Raw genomic sequence first — 9,620 nt, 5'->3', positions numbered from 1 at the left:
CAGAGCCCAATGTGGGGCTCAAACTCACCAACCGTGAAATCATGACTTGAGCTGAAGTCGGACACTTAACCGACTGAGCCACCCAGGGGCCCCAGTTGTTTTAATTTCCTTTTTAAAGTTTTTATTCAAATTCTAGTTAGTTAATACAGTGTAATATTAGTTTCAGGTACACGATATAGTGATTCCACACTTATATACAGCACCCTGTGCTCATCATGACAAGTACATCCTTAATCCCCATCACCTACTTCACCCACCCCCCACCCACCTCCCCTCTGGTAACCATTTGTTTGTTCTCTATAGTTAAGAGTCTGTTTCTTGGTTTGCCTCTCTCTTTCTTTTTTTCCCCTTTGCTTATTTGTCTTGTTTCTTAAATTTCACATGAGTGAATTCAAATGGTTATCTGAGTTATTTCACTTAGCATTATACTCCATCTGTGTCATTGCAACCATATTTCATTATTTTTTATGGCTGAGTAATATTCAATTGAAATATATGTATATACCACATCTTCCTTATCCATTCATTAGTTATTGGGCACTTGGGCTGTTTCCATAATTTGGCTATTGTAGATAATGCTGCTATAAACATCAGGGTACATGTATTCCTTTGAATTAGTATTTTTGTATTCTTTGGGTAAATACCACTAATGCAATTGCTGGATTGTAGGATAGTTCTATTTTTAACTTTTTGAGGAACTTTCATAGTGTTTTCCAAAGTGTCTGCACCATGCACCAGTTTGTATTCCCACCAATAGTGCAAGAGAGTTCCCCTTTCTCCACATACTTGTCAACACTTGCCATTTCTTGTTTTATTTTATTTTTTTTTTATTTTTTAATGTTTATTTATTTTTGAGAGAGAGAGAGAGAGAGAGCATGAGCAGGGTAGGGGTAGAGAGAGAGGGAGACACAGAGTCCAAAGCAGGCTCCAGGTTCTGAGCTGTCAGCACAGAGCCCAATACAGGGCTCGAACTCACGAATGTGATATCATGATCTGAGCTGAAATCAGATGCCCAACTGACTGAGCCACCGAGATGCCCCTCATGTTTTATTTATTTTTTTATAATAGCCATTCTGAAGGTGTGATGTGACATCTCATTGTAGTTTTGATTTGTATTTCCTTGATGATCAGGGGTGTTGAGAATTTTTTCATGTGTCTGTTGTCCATCTGTATGGCTTCTTTGAAAAAAAGTCTATCTGTGTCTTCTACTCTTTCTTAATTAGATTATTTATTTTTATGGGTGTCGAGTTTTATAAGTTCCTTATATTTTTGCATACTCATCCTTTATCAGATATATCATTTGCAAATATCTCCTCTCATTCCCCTGGTTCCTTTTAGCTTTGTGGATTCTTTATTTCTTTGTGCAAAAGCTTTTTATTTTTATGAAGTTCCAATAATTTATTTTTGCCTTTGTTTCCCTTGTGTGAGGAGACATATCTGGAAAGCAGGTGCTATTGCTGAAGCCAAAGAAATTACTGCCTGTGTTCTCATCTAAGATTTTAATGCTTTCATGTCTCACATTGAGGTCTGTAATTCATTTGAATTTACTTTTTGTATGGCATAAGAAAGTGATCCAGTTTAACTCTTTTGCATGTTGCTGTCCAGTTTTTCTAACACCATTCCTTGAAGAGGCTGTCTTTTTCCCACTGGATATTCTTTCCTGTTTTGTTGAAGATTAATTGACAATATAGTTGTGGGCTTATTTCTGGGCTTTCTATTTTGTTCTATTGATCTATTTTTGTGCCAGTAGAATACTGCTTGGTCACTACAGCTTCGCAATGCAACTTGAAGTCCAGAATTGTGATGCCACCAGCAACATACAGTTTTCAATAGACAGGCTAGAATAGAAAAACTATTTCAAATCACAATCTAAATGTCATTCACAAAAAGTTACAAAAGAGCAGCAAATTAAACCTAAAGTAAGTAGAAAGACATTATAAAAATGAAACCTGCAACTACTGAAGTCAAAAATAACTTAAAATATGGCAAATTATAAATTCCAAGCGGTGGTTTTTGACGAAATTAATAAAAGTGAACAACTCCTGGCAAAACTGAGAGAAAAAAAAGTGAAATACAGCTTATCAATAATAGTTTAAAAAGGCTACATCACTAAAAGTCTTATGAATAATGTTACATGATTAAATTTAGCAAATTAAATAGGCAATGTTCTTGAGACAATTTACCAAAAATTACAATGAGATGAATATATGTATGTATATAGTATGTAAATAAACTATTCCTATGTATTTAAGAAATGGAGATGCTGTTAAAAATATTCTTTCAATGAAGCTATAGGCCTAGATACCTTACCTGACAAATTCTTCCAAACTTATAGGAAATATATCTATTTACATATAAGTAAACATCTAATAAAAAGTGTCATAATTATGAAACCAAGAGGAGATAAAATGAAACGATTTAACAAAACTGATTAATTGAAATAAAGACAGAAAATAAACATCAGAGGAGGGAAAGCAAAATGGGCAAATGGAAGAGAAATGGAAGAGTGTAGCTTCCAACCCAAATATGTAAGTATTCATATTGAATATAAATAGATTAAGCCTTCCAATTAAAATGTAGATATTGTTCCGGGGGAAAGGGGTTAATAATATATATTTATTTAAAATGCAATTGAAATTTAAAGACAGAACTAGGTTAGAGTAAGGATATGGAAAAATTATACCATAAAAAAAGTAAACATAAAAGGAGTCACGTAGTATATTAAGTAGATGTCAAAACAAGAGTACTACAATAGTTAAAAAGAATAATTTCATAATGATAAATTAGAAAATTTAAGATGCACAGTTAAAGAAATACTAAAAGTTAATAATTTCCAAGATTTTTTAAGATAAAACTTATGCAGAATATTTTGTTTCTTTTTACCATCTGAATATTCTTCAATCCCTATAATTACCTGATTCTCCTTTTCTCAGGACAACCTCTGAACTTTTCAATACGAATCCTAAAGAATTATTGAATACCTACTCAGTTCTAGAACATGCTGGGATTACCCCAGCTGGGTATTACTCTTCATTCTTCTATGACAGTTTTATGCCCTTGGTTAATAAATGAGGATGTGTGAGGCCAGTGTGTACATATATATATATATATATATATATATACACATATATATATATGTATATATATATATATACACACACACGCACACATTAATATAAACAAATATACACATAATGTATACATATAATATACACAAATGTAAAAAAAATACTAATTACATTTTTTATGAATTTAGAAAATACTGTTAGGTGGCAGCAGAGGATGATTTGAACTGAAAAAACAATTAGGACTGTTTGTGAATCAGGAAGAACAAGTAGTAAAACAGGATAGTAAGTGAAAAAAAGTGATTTGGTGATAAATGATGGTGAAGTTTGAGAATTCTGAACTTAATTGTTGGAAGAAAAGAAAATACAACAAGCTGACTCTTCGAGCTATCAGGATTCCTAATGGAAACAGCTTATTTGAGATGTCACAGAATTGGAAACCATAAAATTAGTTCTGTCCATCAACATTAATCAGTTTTATGGAGAAACGTACTAATGATTCAATGCTTCTACTCACTGGAGGAGAGACTGGCAAGAATCTGAAATAATGCTCTAAATTCCCCAACTGCTGAATTATTTTTCTAATAAGTTCAGTAATTATTGCACATACTTCATACTTTTACCTTCACTTAAATCAGTTCTGCTCCAAATATGACATGAAGGAAGATATTGCCGAACATTAGTCATTAATGTGCTTTGATTTATAGCAAATGGTGTTTAATATCCCTATAATTACTAATAAAACTCTTTTATTTCATTTTTATATTCCTATGGAAGAGAGCTAAAAAGTCCTAATGGAATTGATTGTCAGAGTTATTTCCAAATTCAAAAATATAACTTCTCTAATATTAAAACTCTTTTTAGTTCTCTATATTTTACATCTTCACTGTAAAAAATAAAGAGCTGAAAGAAAATCTCACATTTTATAAAATTGCCTTTAATTTAATATGATGAAATAAACTTCATGATACAAATATCATATCCTCAACCTTGACCAACATTGTGTACCCATATGTTAATTTCCTTACGGGTAAAATATTTCTAGAATTTTATCATGTTTAAGATGAAAAAAGGTGTCTGGACTGTGTTTTCTTATGGGAAAACAACTATTTGAGAAAGCTGGTTCTAAGATAGCTTTATACCTTCACATTTATCAATTCAATTCACTGTGATAATAAACACCCACTTAAATTATGAGTAACACAAAACTTGGCATAATAGTTAAAAAAAAAAAACTCATTTGATAAACTCAGAGAAAAGTAACATTTTTGCCTAAACTTTAATTTCTATTTTGACCACCTTTATCCCACCCTCCCTCTGTGGGCTTGCCCACAATATATAAAGGATTTTCTTTTATCCCCTCAGACTTTAAGAGGTGGGGAGGCCTCTTGCAGAAGGGTGGGGCTTGGGCACCGAGGGAGGTGTGTAGATGCCATTCACTATGGTGTCTCCTGAGGTGCATAGTTTTCCTATCAAGCTTTAGTTGTTGGTTCACGGATACCATTCATGAATCCTTCCTCATTCCAATGTCAAGCCTTTTCAGGTCTGGGATTTCTTCCAGCAACGTTTTTTGCCCTTCTTGGCCCCATGGGATTATTCTGGTGCTTTCGTGCCACTTTGGAGCCACAGGAAATGCTTAGAGGCTGTCTCTGCAGATTTACCTAGACTAACCTTTCTCCATTAGGATTTCTCATCAGAACTGTCGACCAGTTAAAGACCTGAGTGACTCTTCTCAACTTTCCAAGACTGCTACATAATCAGTACCATTCTAGATGCATGAGACATTATATGAATTCTCTAGTGGAGTCGACAATTTCTAGACTCTGCAGGGATGTAGCAGTGTTTTCAGACCTGTCTGAAAATAGTATGGGGAATCTGACCAGGGTGGAGGGGAGTATACAGTGCCCCTTCTCAGTAGCCCATGAATAGCCAAATCCTACTGGCTTTTCCTGTGATTTGCTCATTACCTCATCCAGGATATCATATGTAGTAGGAAAAATTTGCTCTGGTTCATTATCAATTCATTTAAATGTTTTCTTTACTTTTGAACTTGACAACCTAACAATTTGGCATGAAATGTTTCATCATCCTTTTTCTGTAATGAATGAATGAAGAATACCAAGTCAATTGAGTAGGGTTAAGGATAATCATTAAAGAAAAAACAAGGGGTGGAGTGGGGAATGTAGATTAATGTTTCAAAACTATTTGTACACCACACAAATAATACAAAGGTGAATATATAAGGTCCTCGTGAAATTAACCATCCAGAATAAAACATATAATTTAGTAAGTGGCTCACATAGAGTTGTTTTTAATTGAAATATGCAAGAAATGAAAATAACTACTACCCACTGAACCTAGGTCATGAAAATTGGTGTGGTGTTTATATTTGTTAGATGTTACTTTACAAATAAGGAGGCCAATGCTCAGAGAGGTTAAATGACTGTGATAATAAATGTAATTAATGATGGAGGCCAGAATTGAGCCCATGTGGTTAGTCTCCCATTATTTTATATGTAAGGGCAGAATATACATATGTAATTAATGCTAATGAAATCAAGTTTTAAAAATAATGTTTAATTAACATTAGTATTAGATTCAAAGATCATCAAGTGAGACAGAAACTTGGCTCCCCTCCACTGCATCTACATATTTGTCCTAAAAATGGCAGGGATTGGTACAAAGACTCCATATTTTCTATGTAAAACAATTTTTCAATTTTTTTAAATATTTATTTTTGAGACAGAGAGAGAGAGAGAGAGAGAGAGAGAGAGAGAGAGAGCATGAATGGGGGAGGGGCAGAGAAAGAGGGAGACACAGAATCAGAAGCAGGCTCCAGGCTCTGAGCTATCAGCGCAGAGCCCAACGTGGAGCTCAAACTCACAAACCATGAGATCATGACCTGAGACGAAGTCAGATGCTTAGACTGAGCCACCCAGATGCCCCTATGTAAAAAAAAAATTTAAAACAGTTTCCATAGTATCATTAAAGATACTTGGGGCTCCTGGATGGCTTGGTTGGTTGAGAGTCCAACTCTTGATTTCAGCTCAGGTCATGATCCCAGGATAGAGGGATCAAGAGCCACAGTCTCTCTCCCCTCTTACACACTCTCTCTCTCTCTAAAAGAAAAAAAAAAGAATTAAAGATATGAAAATGCACACACCAGCTACAGGGAGCAGAATGTTTAGTGGCATATCCCCATGGGTGTACCTACCTCCTGAAGACACCTCTGATGGAAGTAAGGATGCTGTTAATGGAAGACAGGATTGTCTGTGTGTCTTTGTACTCCTGGCCTTCCCCTACTCTTTTGGAGACTCAGGCTTTCTCACCAGGTGTGGACAACAACTAATGCTTGTTTGTGAGAGAGTATTGGCAGATGGGACGGACAGACCAGTTTCCCAGAGAAAGCAGGGCTAGTACTTAGGCCTGCTTAAAACATGTCTTGCAGTGCCCCTACCAGTGGGTCACTAAGTCTGTCCTTAATTACTACTAAAAGACCTCCTTTTATCTCTGAACCACTCTCTATTTAAAGATGCTTCTGATATTCAACTGAAACTTATTTTTGTGCAAATTTACTACATACAGAAGCTAGAACGGTGGCTGCTGGCCATCTACGGTTTACAATCCTCCACAACAGTCTAGATGATTCCCATATGTACACAGGTTTAAGAACCACTGATCTAAAACAGTAGTTCTTAACCTTGGCTACACATTCTGATTACCCAAGGAGTTTAAATAAAAATGATTATGTCTGGTCCCACTCCAAGAAATTCTGATTTAATTGATTTGTGATATGATCGGGACATCTGATTTTTTTAAAACTCCCCAGACAATTTTAATGTGCAGTCCATATGGTAAATACTGATCTAGAAGAATGGATGAACTTTTGTCCTTCAGTCTAATCCTCCAAAATACTTTCTTTCTTTTTCTTTTTTTTCAAAATTGATATTTTATTCACTCTTTTCTACCACCACCTTTAATCCTGTGTACCAGATCAACTAGAATTAAACAAGATTCAGTATCTTGACTGGATACTGCTACTAATAAAAAAAAAGTATAATAACCATTTACCTCAATGAAAAATACTGAAATGTAGACATGGTCCAACTATTTAATATAAAAAGTTCTCATATTTCAGTGTACCTCCTTATAGGCTTAGAATTACTTTCCTTGAGTTCCCCAAAGTTAAGCATGACCATAGTAGTTGTTTTATTCAATGGGATGAAGGTCAAATGACATAAGTGTGTGTGTATGTGTGTGTGTGTGTGTGTGTGTGTGTGTAATTTGGTATCTGACCCTAGTTTTTAGGACAGAGCTTCTAAAAATCTTTATAAGTTCCTGAGTGTAGAGGTCATAGGAATATTATGACCACAATATTTATAATATTTTTCATCCTAAGTCCCTTTCAACCATACCTGAATTGAGCTATGAGGGGACTCTTGGTAGAACCCTCCATAGTTTCAGAATGGGAGCAGGTTGTCAGAAGAATCAATCATGCGATTAGACTTTTAGAACTTTCAGCCCCATCCCTTGACCTTGGATTAGGGAAGACAGGCTGGACACTGAATTAATCACCAATGGCCTAGGGCTTAATCAACCTTATCTATGGAATGGAACCTCCATAAAAATCTTAAATGACAAGATTCAGAGTTCTGAGAGCTTCTAGGTTGGTGAATACATTCACATGCTGGGTGGGTAGCGCTCTTCAAACTCTTGAAGACAAAAAGTTTCTGCACTTGGGATCCTTCCAGACCTTGCCAGTGTACATCTTCATCTGGCTGTTCATGTGTATCCTTTTTAATATTCCTTATAATTAACTGGTCATAATAAGTAAACTGTTTCCTTGAGTTCTGAGAGTCATGCTAGCAAATCATCATATCCAAGGAGGGGGTTGTGGGAACCCCTGATCTATAACCTGTTGGACAGGAGCACAGATTTCCTAAATTTCCAATTCGTATCTGAAGTGGAAGACAGTCTTATGAGACTGAGCCCCTAACCTGTGGTCTGCACCAACACCAGGCAGTTAGTGTCAGAATTGTTTAGTGTGGGGAAAATAAAATTTTATACATTTGGCAGCAGAAGCATTGAAAGCAGAAAGACAATGGTCCTTCGGGCCAGTATAAAACTTGCTATATCTCTTATCTTCTTATATCTATTATCCATGCTATATCTATTATCTATGCTATCTATTACCTATCCATAGAGATTTCCCACATTATGGGCATTCTTTCAGCCTCAGGCCCTAGTGAAAATGTTGTGAACCAGAGCCCCAGCAAACTAACAATGGACATGTAACAGGAAAAACAAATTAGACACTGTTTGTGCTGTAATGCAACTTAAACTATGCTAACCATTTCACAGATGAAGCTTCATTCAACTTGACTTAACTATCTTTGTCACAAAGATCATCATGAGACATCTCATTAGATATTTTCCTGAAGTGCAGATCTAAGATTTGCACAGCTTTCCCTTGCTTGAGTAATCTCAGAAAAAAGAAATAAAGTTGTTTTAACAAACTTACATTAGGCCCCATTAACAAATGATTTATTTTCTATGCCAGAAGCTTATTAAACACTGGGTCTTGGAAAAGTTCCCAGCTGGCAGTATTATAGTGACCTGAAGAATTAAATATACAGATTCCTAGTCTGTACCCAAGGGAATCTGTTTCAGTAAATCAGGGGTATACCTGAGACCCGATACTTTATAAGCTCAAGATCTGATGAGAGTCTAATGTGCATCAGATTTGGATGACTGACTTAGGTCAGTGATCCTTAATAATGTTGGCATATTGCAATCAATAGTTTACCTTTTTCAATCTAGGTAGGACTGTCACATCAGTAGAGGGTCTTGTATACCAAGTGGCACAATAGAATGCTGAACTACAATTTCGCAAAATAAAGAAGAATGGACATTCAAAACATTTTCTCAGCTAACTGAAATCATTTCTTTTTGTTCATTGAAAACCACTGTTCTTACAATCGCATTGAGAACAGAGATTGTATTGTGGCAATTTTGACTTTTTGTTTTACACATCAACAATTCAGGTTTGTTGTATTATATTAACACAACATCCTGTCAAGAAGACAGATATTCTTTACATTTAACTTATTACACTAAGTAAATTTAGAGGTTCAGTGGATGCCTGGAAATCACAGGCATTCTCTGGGTTCTGAAAGCCCATGTAATATCTTTGAAATATAAGAATCTATTCCTTTTAGGGATCTCTAAAAGAGGAGATTTAACATGTCTAACCTAACACTGCTTTTAATTTAGTTTTTTTTTATTTTTAATACATAAGGACCTGATCACTGTAATCTGAGAACTCCTCATTAATCTCTTGTATAAAGTTAAGTATTAAACTCATTTTTTTACCCAAAAAATAACCAAAAAACAAACATTCTAAGCACTGGTAAATGATACATTTAGTAGGGCAATTATACTGAAAAGGTTCTTAGGTGTAAAAGAAAAAAAAAGATGTATGGATTGTTTAAAAGAAAGATATTTATTTTAGGGTATTTTACAGATTACAGAATTTCTAAACAGTCATAGAACCAC

The sequence above is a fragment of the Leopardus geoffroyi genome, chromosome C1 (genome assembly GCF_018350155.1).
Source record: "Leopardus geoffroyi isolate Oge1 chromosome C1, O.geoffroyi_Oge1_pat1.0, whole genome shotgun sequence".
NCBI classification, from domain to species: domain Eukaryota; kingdom Metazoa; phylum Chordata; class Mammalia; order Carnivora; family Felidae; genus Leopardus; species Leopardus geoffroyi.
Note: the sequence above shows the minus strand (reverse complement) of the source record.